Source organism: Hylaeus volcanicus, chromosome 3, assembly GCF_026283585.1.
Source record: "Hylaeus volcanicus isolate JK05 chromosome 3, UHH_iyHylVolc1.0_haploid, whole genome shotgun sequence".
Classification (NCBI taxonomy): domain Eukaryota; kingdom Metazoa; phylum Arthropoda; class Insecta; order Hymenoptera; family Colletidae; genus Hylaeus; species Hylaeus volcanicus.
The window spans coordinates 2,164,013-2,181,538 of NC_071978.1; the positions used below are offsets into that span (position 1 = coordinate 2,164,013).

General features: G+C 41.2%; 1 protein-coding gene across 1 annotated transcript in view; it reads right to left on the bottom strand.

Moving 5' to 3' along the window:
- LOC128873898 (runt-related transcription factor 1-like) overlaps positions 1–17,526 on the bottom strand; it is a 99,879-nt gene that overhangs the window by 49,144 nt on the left and 33,209 nt on the right. The gene's annotated exons all lie outside the window — the stretch shown is intronic.

Genomic DNA, 17,526 nt, shown 5'->3' on the forward strand with positions numbered 1-17,526 from the left:
ACGCGGCCAGATATAAAGAGATAAAGAGGAACGAGAGGGTTGAGAGTAGGCGAAAGAGAAAGGGGATGAAGAGACCCGGAGAGGGAGAAGAGGTTACTGGCAGTGCAGCTCGGCACTCCGCAAATTTTCAACCGCCACCCACTCGACCGCCCGACCCCATCCCCTGCCTGCCACCACCCCCCCCCTACACCGCCACCCACAGTTCGCCAACCCCCAACCCTTCCTCTATTCGAGCTCGTTTTTGCCGCGTCCACCGCCAGATCAATGGGGTTGCTAACACGGGTTGGTATATGTGTCCGTCCCCACCGCCCCTGGTCAGACCAGTACACCCCCCAACGGCCGCGTACCCCGCACGCTCGAACCCTCGACCAATCCTCCGGGCACCAACTACCCTTGCGATGTGCCTCTCCGCGACTCTGTACAGGGTGATTATAAAGTTTCCAACGGACCGATGCTAAACGAATTGTCGGGCCGCTCGCGCGTTTCCGCGGAAGGCGCAAGCTGCCAAGGGGTGGTTTTCTTCGCTCGTCGGAGTTCCGGGGGATGCTTGTGACCCGGATGCCGCGATAAACCGGCCGAGGGTCGAACTGGGCCGAGTTAATTCGCGCGGTTTTGCGATGTTTTGCCCGTGATTTAACTCCCCGTCACTCTGGATCTGATTTATCGTTATCGAAAGAACAATCCACGCAGGGACCGTGTTCGGGGGCAGCGTTTGTGGTCGGTGGTGAGTGCGCGGAATTATTTCGACGGTTCTTTTTTTTTTTCGGCTATTTTATACTTTTTCTCACGGTGGAACGTCCAGTTGGCAAACTGAATTTGGCCAAATTTGGAGTATTTGCTACAACAACGGTCGGCGAACCTTTACTTTCACGGCTGTTGAGTACAACAGTCGGGGGATTGCTTTAGTCAAAATTTGACCACAACCAGGTTTTCTATTTCCCGATCATTTGAAGTAACCCGAATCCAGAAATGACAACAAAAACGAGTGTAAAATTCGGTACGCGTAAATGTGTATCTATGGATGCGTGTAATTGTAGATTGATTTTTTCCATTCGTATTTCAGGATTCCCAGGCGTGGTTTACCATCATGCAATTTGATAAAGTTACATCTAAATATGGATCACTGATGTCACTGAAATTTTCAAAAGAGATCAATCTCTTTTGTTTTTGCATTTATTTGCTTCTGTTTTGCTTTATATATGTTCGCGAAAATAAAAATGAAGTTTAGTAATTATTTTTTCACATGTCAGTAGAATTTCTATAAACGAACAGTAATTTTTTTATAAATTATTAAGCATCGTTCGCCAGCTTTGTATCTTTGAAGTGATATTTTAATTGAATCATGAAATCTGGCAAAAGTACTCTTATATATGTGAATTTGCTTTGATTGAAATTTGTATTAAATAATCAAATTAATTTCCTGTTAGAACTCTTTTTGATTATTAAAGGCGAGAAAATGTGCAATTTTCCAAATAATTCCGGAAGGTGCTGTAACAACGTACATTTTTAAATACATTTTAATAAACAAAAATTAAAGTGGTATTGAAACGATCGACAAAACGTATCCAGAGTCGTGTTCGATGGACGCGATGTACGATAAATGCCACCTGATGAACTTTTTAAATAACAAATTGTAAGATACCTTATATGTTTATAAAATCGGTCATTTTATTCGCAACAACACAATAGTAACTTCTCTTGAAACGTAATTATTCTTAATTGGAATTAAAGTCAGCGTTGTTCGTCGTTAAAAGCGATTCGAAATGTTTATCGGATTAAGTTTGATTCATAACAAGATTTCACGTATTTCACACTTAAAAATGTCTTTTCACAGATAAATAGTGCCAAACATTAAAATTAATCCACGTAAACGAATGGTAATGGCTGCGTCAAATTAATACTACTGTACGGATGCAGCAACAGAAATTTCGTGATTCTGCCATGAAATTCGTTTAAAAATTATTCCAATGTTCCCTACAATAATATACGGTTTGCTGGCTCCCGTACTAGAGTAGCAGTGCTTAATCCCTTCGGCTTAGCACAGTTTGAAATTATGATACAAATTAATGGAAGGCTTACTAATTTTGGAAATTAATATGATTTTAAGGTTTTCGGATTGTTTCATATTAAATTTTTATTTTAAGTAAAATTAGCGCCAGAAATGAATCTTTTGCTCATGTATGTCACAAATACAACACAATATCAAATATTAGAATAAGAAAGACGCTTTTTAAATGATAAAGTTGCCTTCCAGAACCGCTTAGTTAGTCATCTAACACAGTCTATGACTTCATCTACCTCAAATGTATTTAACAAATTTTAGGGAATACAGTTAAAAGACTATACTATACGGTATACGAATTTTTGTAAAATCGACATTCTTTATTCATTTGGATGAAAACTCTTGAATCTTTTTGGTATTACTGAGCACAGTTTATGGAGGGCGAATCTACTACGGGCCTTAATCATGAATAACGATAGTACGAATTTCAAAAATGTTAAAAATACAAATTAATTAAATCTCTCGCTAAACTCTGCAGTAGGTTAGTCGATAAGTGTGCAATATATTTTAATAATTGGCTATTCAGATATTATTCGAGTATTTGAATATTTTGATATCGGCTCTATTCGAATAGCGTTTCAGTGTCACGCGAAATTCGCAACCGTAATTACATAGACAAATTGATATTTTCGACTTTAATGTAGCATGCGAACAATCCTCATGAAAAATGAATTTTTTCGCAGTCGAACCTTTTCGGGGGGGGATTCCAATTTAAACGCACAAATTGCAGACCGGAAATCGCTCGAAGGACGTCTATCGGACGCAGTACACGGCGGGCCTTGTTGCTTGTTTAACCGAAAAGAGGGCGAAAAACGTAATTACAGAACGCGCGGCACCATAATTGCGGATGGAAGGAGAGGGGGATGGGGACGGCGGTGGTGGCGCGATGACTTTTTTATCAGCTCGGACCGCAGGGACGCGCAACTTGTAGAAACTGAACGGGATAGCCGGGGCCAAAGGGGATCGATCGATAATTCTGTTTCGGTTACAGACAATTACGACTGATTCGACCGCTAATCAACGGCACGACGGCCCCGCTGTCTGGCCAACGATCCGACAAATATCCTCAAAGTGATCCGACGACACGGCCGACCCAGCAATCTCGCCCGCGCGCGCCCCGTCCGCGTAAATATCGACGCATCCGGCGAGCCCAATAAACAAATGGAGCCGTAAAGTAAAACGAAATAAAATATTTTCGTGCCGGTTGACTGTTATATGACGTATGTACCGTTCTGCCACGGGTTCACTAGGCCGTTATTATTCATCTGCCACTGGAGATTAATGAAAAAACTGATTACCCCAAAGAGAGAACGTTTGCGTTTTTTTTTAATTTTATTCATTTCCGGTGTTACGCGTAACATACCTGTGCAAATAGGCCTCATGTCGTGGCTTGTCATGTCTGAACGAAGCTCATAAGAGAAGTACGCAAACTGTAACTCGAGTTTCCGAACGAAACTTAGTAGAGACGAAGACCGTCGTCAAAGTAATATAAACTAATCGAAATTAGATGCGATCTCGGCCGCTAAACGTCGCTCCGTTTAAACAAATTGTTTTTCTGCTTCAACGTAAATGGACTAACCCGCAGTTTGCATGAAATTTTATGAACAGGTCGAGTATGATTCTCTTGAGGGAAATAGGTTTAGGAATACGTTTTTTTAGTGATTTGCATGAATTCTTTTTTAGTAAGAAAGGAATGTATATAAATTAATGACACTTTGAGAACATTTTGTACATACATTCAAGTAAATATTGTAATTTGTAGGAAGTATTTCCGTGGAAAATGCGGAAGATATCAGCTGCTACCGTTTGGCGGCTCCTTTAATACCAATTAATATGAGACTAATCTGAAATACGTTAGATAGACTACATTTTGTAGCGCTTGCTGGGTTTAATTTATATTAGAGCTTTTACATTTTATAAATTGTTTATATGGTTTAAATATAAAAAATATGAGAAAGCAATAGTTCGTTGGAGGAATGTTCGGTGTACATGTGCGTAGCGGAATTGTATGACCTCGATGCGGTTGGACAAAAATGCAACTGCTGTTGTGAAGTGCGATGTGTGTGGCCAAACGTTGTGGTGCAAAAATATGAGACCGTGTCCGTTAATCAATTTGGGTTGGCTTTGGAACAATTTCAACTTTTTAACAACATAGCACTCGTGTTATTGTTTGATCCAGGTTTAAAAAACAGTCGACAGCTTTGCCTCTTACAAACCAGCATATGTAATAGTCACCATAACCGATTTTTAGCGTAATAATGATTTTGACGTATATTTAAGAGCTTCATCGACATCTAAGAGTTTCTCAAGTTGCTTTCGGATGCCGTATAGTAACCATTTTTCGTTACAATTTTAGTGAAATAAATTATAATCAGAGGCAGAATATTTTTATCGTCGACCAAAATTTGTTCATTTGTCAAGCGTTCAGAGTACGTTGTTTAAATGTAAAGATACTCCAATAGACGAATACGAAAAGTCAATAAATTGATTTCCTGAAATAGTTACCTTTAGATTTGAAGATATTATCATCATAAAGGTTCATATGGCTGTGTTACTTTATTGCTTTGTGTTAACGGTGAATTAAATCCATTTGAAAATGAATAATATAACTTTTCATTAATTTTACACGGTTCTCATTTGCTTTGAACGTAATTCGAATCGGACGATATCGAAACATTTAATAAAATTACAACTTTCCACTCCTATCCAACCGTTTTAGACGATGTACATACATTCGTTTCGAATATATTCAACAAAATTCTAGAGAAGCGTTTGAGCATCTCCTTCGTTACAAACAATTGTTTAAAATATCTCATAATCCGATCATTTTTTTACGTAAAATGACGAGATGAATCAACTTACGTAAAAGAAATATACACTTCCATTTACAAGAACAATGCAGCTATCGTTTCCACATGCACCACTGCACTTATGAAAAAAATATAGTCGTACAAATCTAGTACACTTTGAAGCATTCTTCTTTGTCCTTTGACATTTTTCTCTAAATGTACCGATAACACAGTTACAGCTTTTAACACTTGCTCGGCCCACTCTGTGTACGTAGCAGGAAAAAGCCGATGGTGGCACTATGTAACGAGAAAAGGAAATAAAAGGAAATCAAATAACTCACATTCCATCGCGCCCGGGCTTATTAAATCTCGGGAAACTTAAACACCACCTGTTGAAGGTGTTCAGTCGTTCCGTGTCGTCGGAGCGAAAGGGTCCACCCCATGGGCGACTCCGTGAGCTTCATCCGTGAGTGGAAACATTTTTCAAACAAAGTCCGCGGCAGAATTTCGAGGGGAAGTTTCCAGCGATTTGGCCAGCGGCCAGCCACTTGGAGAGAGGAGCGGTCGTCGCGGTCGCGCGAAAAATGCTCAACCTATTCCCTCCTCTTCCCGAACAGATTAGTCCGGCAGGCCGTCATCGAGATCGCCGTTTCAATCGTCGTTCCGATTCACCGGCTCGTAAAACAATGCTCCGCTGATTACTCGGTATAACTTCCGAGGAGGGGTTGGGAGGGCGAGAAAGGGGTTGGGAGAAAGCTCGATGCAGTTGCAACGCGGTGCATTCGTGCTCGCGATTCATACGCAATGGAATTACCGGTTTACGCGGCCGTTGCTGTTGTACGCGAATGCCGATAGCCAGGTACGAGCCGTGACTGCCAATTAGGACCTTTGGACCACCCGCCGCCCACACTGATATCCTTGCGCTGATATCAATGGATCCTTGCAAATGAAATTTCCTGCACCCGGAACTCTGTCTCGCGTTCGATGTCTCTGCGCGTTATTTTCAGTCGGAGCCGCTTGTTTTGTAAAATGCTATCGAATAGCCGCCATTTTGTCACTAAATAGATGCGCGTAATTCGTATATTACGAGAGAGTGAAATAATACAAGGAATTCATCAAATCCTTACCATTTCAACGACGAAAATTCTAGAAAATCAACTATTTTACAATCGTTCAAACCAGAACACCTCCTGAAGCGAATTATCGATCGTTTCGATCAGATCTAGTCAGTTTGAAATTTCACAATTATCCACTGTATTAACTTTTGTGATAAGATGTCCATTGCGCATCGTATCTCGCATAGAAATCTCACTCTCGCCGAAACGAAACCGAAAGCAAAATAGCTGATCACGTAACCGCAACGTTCACGAAACGGTACACGCGACGGCTAACTACAAAACCGCGACCTTTCCATGAAGGACAGAACTACAGATATTAACTTTAATATTCGCACACCACGATACCCCAAGTTTGTTCGTTCGTATCCTCGCGTATTAGTAAAATAGTAAATTAGTAAAATATTCTTACTGGTGATTTGTGTGTTACGAGAGCATTTATTATGGGCAATAGAAATATAAAAGCTACTTTTGTGATTATAATATTGTATTTTTCTATACGATAAATTTTTATGGAAATGACGTCTAGATCTCGAGTTACGATAGTACTCGGATGCTTAGAATACAGTCAAACCTGTTTTCGTGCGGCCGATTTGTTTTCTACTATCCAATTGTTTGAAAACCTAGTCAATAAATTCGGTTATGAATACTTCGCTTCAATAAATATGAATTTATCGCAATGTTGCTTATTACTTATGTCTCTCCTTGAAAAAAATCACAAATACGATGCCGGATTCGACTGAACGGCCGGTAGCGTAGAGGGAACGTGGCTTCGTGGAGCAGCTGGTTCCTCAATGGCCACACTTCGGCCAAAACAGAGAGGCGCATAAAAAAGAATCAAACGCCAAAAGATACGTAAAAATATGGGGGATCGAAAACCGCGCGACCCAATGTTTCTGTTCCCGAAGAAAATTCTAGTCGGAAAGTATACCCGGGTGTTCGCCATTTAGCTTTGATCGAGAAGATCCGACAGCCGTTCCAAAATCGAGATCATCGAGAAACGACGGCTACATCAAAGTCGTGGCCGTTGTTGCGGAACCGAAAGCACTCGAAATCCCGAAACATCTGTCAGGTATCACTCCCCTCGGCGCGGCTGTGTCCGCGTTAAATCAGGTGAACGGTTCGCACAAAGACCGAGCCAGACCTCCTCTCGAGGACGCTGTCCGAATGCAGCATCGCGGAAGTTCTTCTGCTTTCTTCTCGCCCGTTTTTTCCTTCTTTACCACGTATCGTGCGCCGTATCTGGTTCGTTTGCACCGAATAAAAAATTGTTTCTCTCGGGAAGAACTGGACCCTGCAACACACTTTCTGTACGAGGAGGCGTTAGTCGTATAGTTACTATTATTATTGAATTATTTGATCGATCTCATGCACGTGACAGACTTCATTCGTTTGACAATGATTCCGAGTTGATACATTTTCAGGCTGAACTACTAATTATACGAAAAATAATAATATTATTTAGACGATTCACGAGTTTCATTGTTACTTTAAATTTAAGATTCAATCATAAATATAACAGAAAATGAAAAGAAAGAGAGAAATGAATGACATTTCATAATAATTAGGTTTCCTTAATTTCCTATTGTTATTTTCTAGCATTTCCACCAATAGAATAAAGCATTAATAAAAATGCAGTATTGAACGAAATAAAATAAGCTAAATACTTATGGATTGATGATGTAGTAAAATATCATGTAACGATATATTAATCTTTAGCCAAAACATCAAATGGACTGAACAACATGTCGGGCAAAAACGACTTGGCTTGGAACGTGTTAAATATTTTCATTTAGACAAGGTCATTTTTGGCAGTCTCTTATTTATAGTTCCTCGTATAGGAACACGATCTTCACACAGTTCGCGCACGTAGAATAAATAAATAAATACGGCACGAGTAAATCATGGAACGATTTCGTTCCTCCAGACGTTCAAAGCCGTTTCAGTGATATTTCTAGCTCCCCATCCCCGGTTAAGGTAATACATCTTCCAGGGTGGTGATGTCACTTTCCTACCCCCGCACATATACACGTGGCCTTGGTTCACCCTTGTAACGACAGATGGCTCAGGGTGGTCAATCTTCGAATTCTTCCCTTCACTAAATACCTAACACCATAATCTCTAATTATAACACTGGTTTCGAACTCGTTGGCAGGCGTTCGCCTAGAAAAAACGAAAACTTTTACATTCGAGATAGTGGTAGGTTTACAATTTTATAACGAAGGTTTACCATACAAATTCTTAAATTTTATACTTGTTAAAATTACTGATTTTAATGTACTTGAACCCTGCATTGAAGTTCTTTCAACAAACGATATATTTATTCATTTTACGATATAAATTTATTTTACATAGACAACACAGGCTCTTTACAATTTTTGAATTATGAAATTCCACTACTCTTATTTTGCTGTTTTGCTTTTAAAAAGTTTCACTTCGAATTCGTAATTAACATCCTCCAAAACCCCTAAATACAGAAGCTTATATAAATTAATAGCCGCTTAGCTGTTTTCATCACGTTTTTGTGATTAGGGATAACCGTGCGACGCCGGCAAGTAGTCCTAGGCAGGGCTTAAAATGCTTTAATAAAATTACTCGAACGCATCTCCCTCCTCGAAAGCGTGCTTCATTGCCGGAGGTCGTGTGCCAAGCACATCTTAAACTTCCACAGAACTATTTCCAAAGCCTCAAAGAGGCGGAATCGATTTTGTAGGAGCCGTGTAAACCCGTCCACCAAAGGGACCATGCCTCGCGAATGTTTGGACAAACAGATTACCGTGCAGTTAGACGGCGCACCTGATCTGTAATTTCCCCGATCCGATTTCCTCGCGAGGATTATCGTCCCGTGAGAGACGAACAGGGGTTGTTTGTCGAGACGATCGCTTTCGCCTCGACGCGCGTTTTTGTCCTGTCTCTGGCCGGGTATTAAACCTCCCAGAGGGTTGGCGAAAGGCAGCGTAGGGGTTAGAGAGCACTTTGATAAAGAGTCGTCAACAAGGGTTGAGTTGAAATTGGGAAACACGAAAGATCTTTCTTAGTGGGAGACTGAAACGATCCACAGTTAGTAATTTTACCTTTCATTGCATGAATTACTTACTTCATTTTATTTCTATACTTTATTTGGATTACGTTTTCGTTGCACTAATTGCAAGAAAATAGACACGATAGAAAAGAGAAGTAGATACATATTACAGTAACAACATTTGTTTACTTGAATTAGTTTGTTTCCAAAATTTCATCCAAACCTGTCTCTCAATTTTTATTTCCTTCGTGTATGAAAAATGATTCACATGTATCTTTCCTTCCGCAGTTTATATTAATTTGTATAAATTTGGATGATCATATATATCTGAAAATGACGACAAACCTAATCACCGAAAACGTTAAATATTTATGTATATTAATTTGGCTCGACGTACTATAGATTATTGTCATTCGAACAATAATTTAGTTATCCTTTCATACTGGAGAATGAATGAAAATTCGATAGATGAAATCTGTGGTGCTACCAAGCCTCGTTCGTAACTTTGTATACATATGTTCATTTTAACTTAATTTAATTAAATAATTATTAGTAACTTAATAAAATAATTATAAACTTATTTTGAGTATTTTGCACGCGTATTTTAAATCCTATATTACTTATACAAAATGTAACAGAAAAATAATTATTCTAACTAAAAGTATCGGCTCTTTAATAAGTGCAGATAAGAGCAAATTTTAAACTGTCTTAACACCTAACCAATGGTGACACGCCATGAGGTATTTCGTAACGCGACACCCCACTGAAAACCATTCATCATGGCCACGGATTCATCCCAAGGCCCACGTTACCAGTATCGAGGACTATCTCAAAGATTCCAACGAACTCGACATCGAGGAGGGTTAAAAACAGTTTCGAGAAGAGGCCTAAAATCTTCAAACGTTTGCTAGCCTCGAATGCCTCGCTAGACGACACGCGCATCTGCTCTCCCTCTCCAACCCGGATAATTCATCCCCCGATGGACGATCCATCCCTGGGCACGACCTATACGATTAACACGTCAAAAAGCACAAAGACCGCGTCGAGGTATGTCATGGGAATAATAATTTTTTCTTCCCGTTTTTTTCTTCTTCCAACGACGCACCCGGGGTTGGTCGACATCGACCCCTCTGGTTATGTTTGCACACACAAACGTTTATCTGCGGGGCACCATGAAGCACCGTGCACCCCGTGTCATAGGAACCGCGCGCGTTTTTCGTGCTACGAGAGGAAGCTTCTGTAAATGTTTACCGCTCCTTTTCTCGGGAGTCCATCTTCTTTCATTCTTGCGATCGAGGACCAAAGCCTCCTCTAATCCTTTCGACTGTATTTGTCATCCTTTCTCGATCATTTTCCTTTTTTCTTCTCCCTTCGGAACGGTATTACACCGAAGAATGCACGCGTTTGCAGAGCGATTAGGATATTGCGCGAAGATAGAAATCCGTGGTAGGAATTGTGGAGTTGGAGTTCATTATTTTCAAAGGGTGAAAGTTGATGTACGATGAGTTAGGGAAAGGGTGGACAGTTGAATCGAGAGAGTGGTGAAGTAGAAAGACCCTCGAGCTGTTTATTTACTTATATTACAACTCTGTTACAGTATCACGGAAGATTATTTTAAAGAAATATACATTTTTGTAACGAGAATTTCGTATGAATAATGTGTACTATTTCTGGACAATTTTCAGATGATGCTTTCCATGATGAAGCTTTCAGAATTGTCGTAGCGTCGGGTTACCATTATCGTTCTGTTTCTGCTTCAGAGAAACGAAAATGTGTCATCGAGTATACAGCGGCGTAAAAGAGGGGATGATTCTCGTTAGAAAGGATCATCACGGACTGATGTTCGTCAAAGCCACTCCCGGCTAATCGATATTAGTCGGGAGTTGGTGTTTAAATTATAAATCAAGCGAGTCTTCAGACTGGAAGGTTCCGCGAAGGCTGCGAAATGCCATGAAATATGCAACGATGTTAGAGGGTAGTTTCGATCCGCACGGGGAGACGGGCGTTAAAATGGAATTAACACTCACGTCCGTCCGAAAGTCCCCAACTGGAAGCCTGCCCAAAACTATATTCGCAACGTCATACGCCTTTCTAACTAAGAAAATAACGCCTTTCTTCCTAACTTCGTCCCCTTTCTTTGGTTCTTGGATAGACATTGTCTTGATCGCTGAAATATTCTCTGTAGACGCAAACCAAGAAAGTAATAATTGAAAGTACAATATTTGAATTTAGTTAAATCATTTGTTCTCGAAATGTAAAATGTAGCTGTGATTGTACTCGTAAATGTTTGATTTCCATTTGCAATTATTCATTTTTGTTTGCTCGCATAAAAGACAAAAATTAATATTATAACCCACACTATGAACGATTCATCAGTCACTAAACAACGAAAATGTTTTTCCATCGTCGAACCTAAAGCTATCTCTTTTGTACCGTGGTTTAGACAATCTTTTAAAATAATGTCGCTTGTGTTTCAAATATAGGTATGTTCTAGCGACGTAATATTCATTTGTGTTCAGTTATCATAGAATATTACAATACTTGTCTATATTAAACCCAACAAAAAACTACGTTACGTAATAAACATAGTTTGTTCTTTTTTTTAACATTATATTTTAAGAAACCTCTATATCGAAACTTTGGCTTGTGACTAGCATACAGTGACAATATATCGGAATCGCATGGTTCGTGTATTTCGTTCGATCTTTTTGTCTATTAAAATTCATAGCCACTAATTTGCGTCTAATTAGTGTCTCTCACGGCGAATCATTTCATGTGTCATTTTACAATTCTAATGACGGCCAGCTTGTATGATTGAAGCGCAGCTACTCTAATAAAATAAATCATGCGCGGCGGAGAGACGCAGCCACCGTTGCGAGCAGTGCTGTTGGTTCAAATTAATCCCATTGTGCCTGGATTTGGTCGGTGCGCCAATTAAACGGATTATTATCGTCGCTGCCGTCATTACTTTTTGCGTAAAGCAGTAGTCCACTCGGCGCTAGTTCGATCGGGCATTCCCCGCCCCCCTGCCCCTCCCCGATTTACCTTTTTCGGTGTCTTTCGAGCTGTGATTGCATCCGCGGACCCCGTTTCATCGAATGAATGTAATTAATTAATATTTGCACCGATATTCGATTAATTTTATCGTTCAAGTTCGATGACCCATTTTTTTTTTTGTTCGCTTCGCTTCCAATCTGTTAGGATCATATGACGATGAATTTGTCACGCTAGCTACTGACCGAATAAACAGAGTTATTAGACAATTTCAAACATATTTTTAAAACAAGCTTTAGAAGTAACTAGATAATGTTGACATTTTTAATGTTTCTAGTTTCTAACAAAAATGCCAGCAATGGCGGTCAATACCTATGGGAAACTATCTGCGTCTAATTTCATGGCGCACCCCTTCAGGTCACTCTCTCGTTTCCAGAAGTCTCGAGTAGTCCGGGCGGAGGGGTCGTGTGCTCCGAATTCGACCAGCGCGTTTAGGAAATATACCACCGGCTCTTAATCCAAGATGGCTACCGGAAATTGCTCGGTGACCTTACTTAGGACTTAGCAGTAGGACTTGAGGGGTCGACGAAGGGTTACCATATCGTCAAAAGCGATAGAAGGAAGGGCCATTAATGAGGTAATAGTACAGGGGAATCCGAGACTGTTTCATCCTTGATGAGCCGTCTCGAATTACATTGTCTTCGACGGTCATTTCGTTATGGGAATGGCTTCTAACGTTCGCCAGAGGCGCGAACAGCGGTTGAACGTCGGTTTACGTCGTTGTTTCGAGATTTAGGGACGCGAGGGGATTTTTGGCGTCGCGGAGATTGCGTTTAGAACCACCCCAAAGATTGCGTTCGAATTTGTTGGATGCTGGATCGATTCCGTCCCCCGACATTTATTTATTTCTCTATAACGATTAATTTTGTAGTACAATAAAGTTTTCACAGATGGGCAATTTCGTACAATTAAGGTGCTCCGTACACCAGCAAAATTTTATTCTATCGATAAATAACGAATAATATCAACATGTAGCGATTAATTCTTGACATTTTTTCAATTACATTTTTATTTCTCCTGGGAAACTTCAAATTGAGGTTATTTGCAATAGCGTAGTAACTTGCAACATTTCCTTGCTTATTCGATCTATTAGGTTTATTGTTCTGTGTTTTGTGACAAAAATCATTAGAGTACCATTATTTAATATTCATCAAAAAATATATAACATGTAACAGCATTTATAAATAAATAATTCCTCGTTGTAAAATGTAAGTGTAGTGATTCGACATTTTTATGCGCGTTCGGTTTGCTAAGCCTAGAGAATCAAGGGATGAGACGCGTTGTAACTTTCAGGAAACTCCATGAGACCTATTTTTCAGCTAATTAAAATCCATCCGTCGTTCCAGAAGGCTCAGCGACCCCTAAATTAACACACCTACTGAGTTCTCGCGTTACAAACGATTCCCGAGGACCCTTTATTAAAGGACGACAGCGATGAGCCTTGGAAGCGTCGATCGACGCGGTTCAAGATCCGACGTTGTCCAATCGCCACGAGCGTCAGTCTAAAATTGTTCAATTACGATTTGTCACGTAGCGCCGATTTTCCACACGCGCCGTTCTTCTGCTGCTTTCCACCCCCACGGCCACCCCGTATGGGGTCCCGTAACAACAATACGTAAGGGGCTGCGAGTAATAATGGCCTCGGGGCATCGATCATGCGACGAGCACGGACGTGGGTACGCCAGATTTCAAAAACACACTGCTTTCTCCGAAGTGACCCGTCGAGATTTCTATTCGAAGACCGCTCGTGAATTACGAAAGGGAAAAGAATTTCGGGAGTCGGGAAAACTGAACTAACCATTGAGGGGATTTGCAAATAATGTTGGAAGACAGATTCGAACGAATTTTCATGGATTTTTGTCGATTCCTGACCACTGTCAAATTTATTGGCGCATTATTCTAATCTGAATAGGCTGCCTCCAAAGTTAAGTCGACATTCACCATCTATTACTATTTCGTCGAAAGTAAATCTCAAAACGAAAATCACGAAGCGATTTGCAACGCAAAGTGATTATGATAATAATAAAATCCTTGATACGCGCGACAGACGCGTTTAGAATCTTTTATCTGTACTATTTCCATACTCCAAATACCAATCCCAAACTCACAATATCTAATCTACCCTCGTCAATAAATAAAAATCACCCGAAGCACTTAGCCTCCAAGCACAACTTCAAAATGAATTTCGCCGTGAAACTGCTGGACGATCTCGTCTCGGATCTCCATCCTGCGAGAATCAAACCCAACGCCGTCACCCGCTCCAGAGAAAAGGATAGCCAGCTCCGAAGGAACAGCCGTGTGGACCAAACATTGGATCGAAACTGTACATATGGATGTGAAACGGGGTAGTAGGTACAAGCCCCGTCCCACCCTTTCGTCGGTATACACTGGCGGGTTTTAGATTTAGTGTAGGTGTACGCGCTTGCACCCCCGGACGCGACGCGGGGTGCAGCGCGACGCGAACGAACTAGCATTCGAGAGGGGTGCGTCCCGAACACGTGACGCCTGATTCATACACAGACTGCTACGGAATCAATTTGTAATCTTGACTCGAATTAAGGACGACGGAGGGGTGATCGGCGCGGCCTGGAGGGAGTGCACGGCTCGGAAGGGAAAAGGGTGAGGTGGGGGCGGTTGGATACGTTTATTGGGAAGCGAACCTGGCATTTGGTCCGAGAATGCGGCACGGCTACACTGGAATCTGAACTGCCTGCCGCTGAGAGCATTATAGTCTGGTTGTAGGTTATTAGGTGCGTTGGCTAATAGGCATCGATATCGGGTATTAATGGCAGGTAACCAGACGGCGATAATGGGTATCAAAGGGCGGTGTTTTAGCGCGACACGGGGAATAGTAATACCGGCTTTTATCTTGTTATTTAATCAATCATCGGCGCGCTTCCGGGACGCGTTCTTTTTCCCGCGTAATGGGGAATTCGATGGGATTTTTGTAAACTAAATATGATATTAATATATCGGGACAACTTAAGGGTTAAGGACAATCCAGAAATGTCAAAAAATCGATTTTTTTTTTAGGTTGTTGTTAATATGTCGCCTTAAAGTTTTAAGAATAAGAAAAACAATATTTCATAGCCCGGGGAAATCTCAATATGGTCGTTTTCGAATGTTTTCCCGAGACAGCTTGCAGCGCGCACTAACCATGCGCCGATGACAGCGCGTTTTCCTCAGAACTACATTTTTCAAATCGGCCGAAACGATAACTACTACAAATCTTGTCCGATTCTTTTAAAATTTTGAGGATGACATCTCTAATACATCATCTAAGTCGTCTTCGATCTCGAATACATCATCGTCTAAGATAAGTTGTAAACTTTCTCTTTTACAGACAATTTTTCGATGAAATTGACTCTTTTTTCTTTGTGCACCATTTTGCAAAAAAAAACGTTATTTTCCAAATTTCCGCGCGCTGTTTACTAGCTTTAGCAATATATTTACGGAGAATGTTCGGTTTTTTGTTCTAGGTCGAAATCTGTGTACCGTACTGTTTACGGCCTCGCGTGAAAGGTGTTTCGAAATCTTGAATACTCAAGCCGCGATTTTAGAAGAAAAACATGTAACAAGAAATGTTCAACCGTGTACAACGCGACTCCTATTCATAATTTTGTGTAAAATCGCACCAGGCTTGAAGCAGGTAAACCATCTCGATGGACAGAGCGTAAAGGTTTAATATAATCGGCGCTTCTGATAGGTGACCCGATCCTCTTTCGGCCTCTGAGAGGCGTTGGCCGTGGTATGATTGTACAAGCAAATAATCGCGACGCAAAAAGGAGGGAAGTGAATCGCGAAGGGGTGCGCGGAAGGATGGAAAGGGCGAAGCAAGGGTACACCGGTTCCCTTTATCGGCCGACAAACTTCACGGCGCGCGTTTCTCTCGGCGAGAGAGATTCGCGAAAGAGACGAGGCGGCGAAACAAAAGGGGCGGAGGAGGCAAGGCGGGCAAGGGCGGCTGGGGGCAGAAAACGATCGGGGCAACGAGAACGGAAACAAAAGCGACGCGGGGCGATACGCAGTATGGCGACGCTTCCGGCTCGCTCACCGCACACAATGCACAACTCCCGTGTTAACTTCTGTGCTTTTGCTCTTCCACCTCCCGCCCCCAACCCCACGGCCGTCACCCCTTTTCCACTGCATCGTTCTCCACCCACTCGGCGTCGAAACACACGACGAGAGCCTCTCGTTCTCTCTTCCTCCGTTTCCAAAACTCCGCGACGTCGAGTCGCGCGTCTCGCGATTAAACTCCTGCCTCTGATAACTCAGGGCCGACGATACGTTTAATTGCGCCCCTCGGTCGTTCGCGACCGGAGCAACAAGTTTCGGCTGGTCGAGCCTCGTAACGGTCCGGTCTCACGCGCCACTCTCTGGGAAGTGAAATTCATCGCGAAATAAAATTTCGCTACAAAAATTGCGAATACAATGGAGAAGTTATGGGTTTACTGTTTTTGTCAGATTTGTTCGAAGTTCGACAACAGCATTAGCAAAATTTAGCAAAACTGTAGATTAATAGATCGGGTTATCGGTGGGTTGTGTGAAAGTATGCCTACTTATAAGTAAGTGCTGAATTTACTTATTTAACGAGTTGCTTGTAAGTGTTGTTTGTTAAGTTATTGGATTTTTTACAATCTTATATTGGACAGATCTTACCAAGTCATAACAAACATTTTGATTGTATAATCAATATCAGTCGTACTACTTGTTATACACAGAGAAATGCATTGTTAAGATGAAAATTTATTACATCTTTCTTTAATACTTGATGGAGTTGGCAACCTCTATCTAATCCTTACTTTCGAACATTTGGATTAAATGACGTCCCTGGCGGAGTTGGCCGCGCGGACGTTTTCTTGCATTTTTCATGTTCGTCTAACCGTGGCGTCGCTGGCGCCGTACATATGAGCCTATTGTCTTTGTTTGGACCAGGCACTAGGCTTTATTAAAAATTGCCTTTTCTTGGGCACTGGCGAGGAAACGGATGCCTAACGCGTGGAAACGTTTTAAGAAATTAGTCCTTCGCGAGGCTCGCTAGATGACCCGCCAAATGCTCCATCATTCGTCTTTTCATGCTACAGCTGCAAGAATTTCATTGCACTTCTTGGCGAAGCTCGTAATCAGGATTTGGTATCATGAATCGAATAGTGAGTAATGTAGACGTAAATTACTTGGTTAACAGTAGTAGCTGAGAATATTTTAAGAATAGATTACGAAGAAGACAATTATTTGGAGTTTACCTCTTTGAAACGATAGCAACATATTTCTTTTTCCGAATCGTTATGATTACGGAATTAGACAATTATACATGACATTAACCTCTTCCCGTGCCATTTAGCTCGACGAAACTAGAGCTGGAAACTCATGTTTACGTTTGGCCCGACTATTTGTTTACGAACCTGGCTCGTGATATTCATGTTTAGGCCAAAAGTTCATCGCGAGTGAATAAAAATTAATTTTTTATATGACTTCATTTCAAAT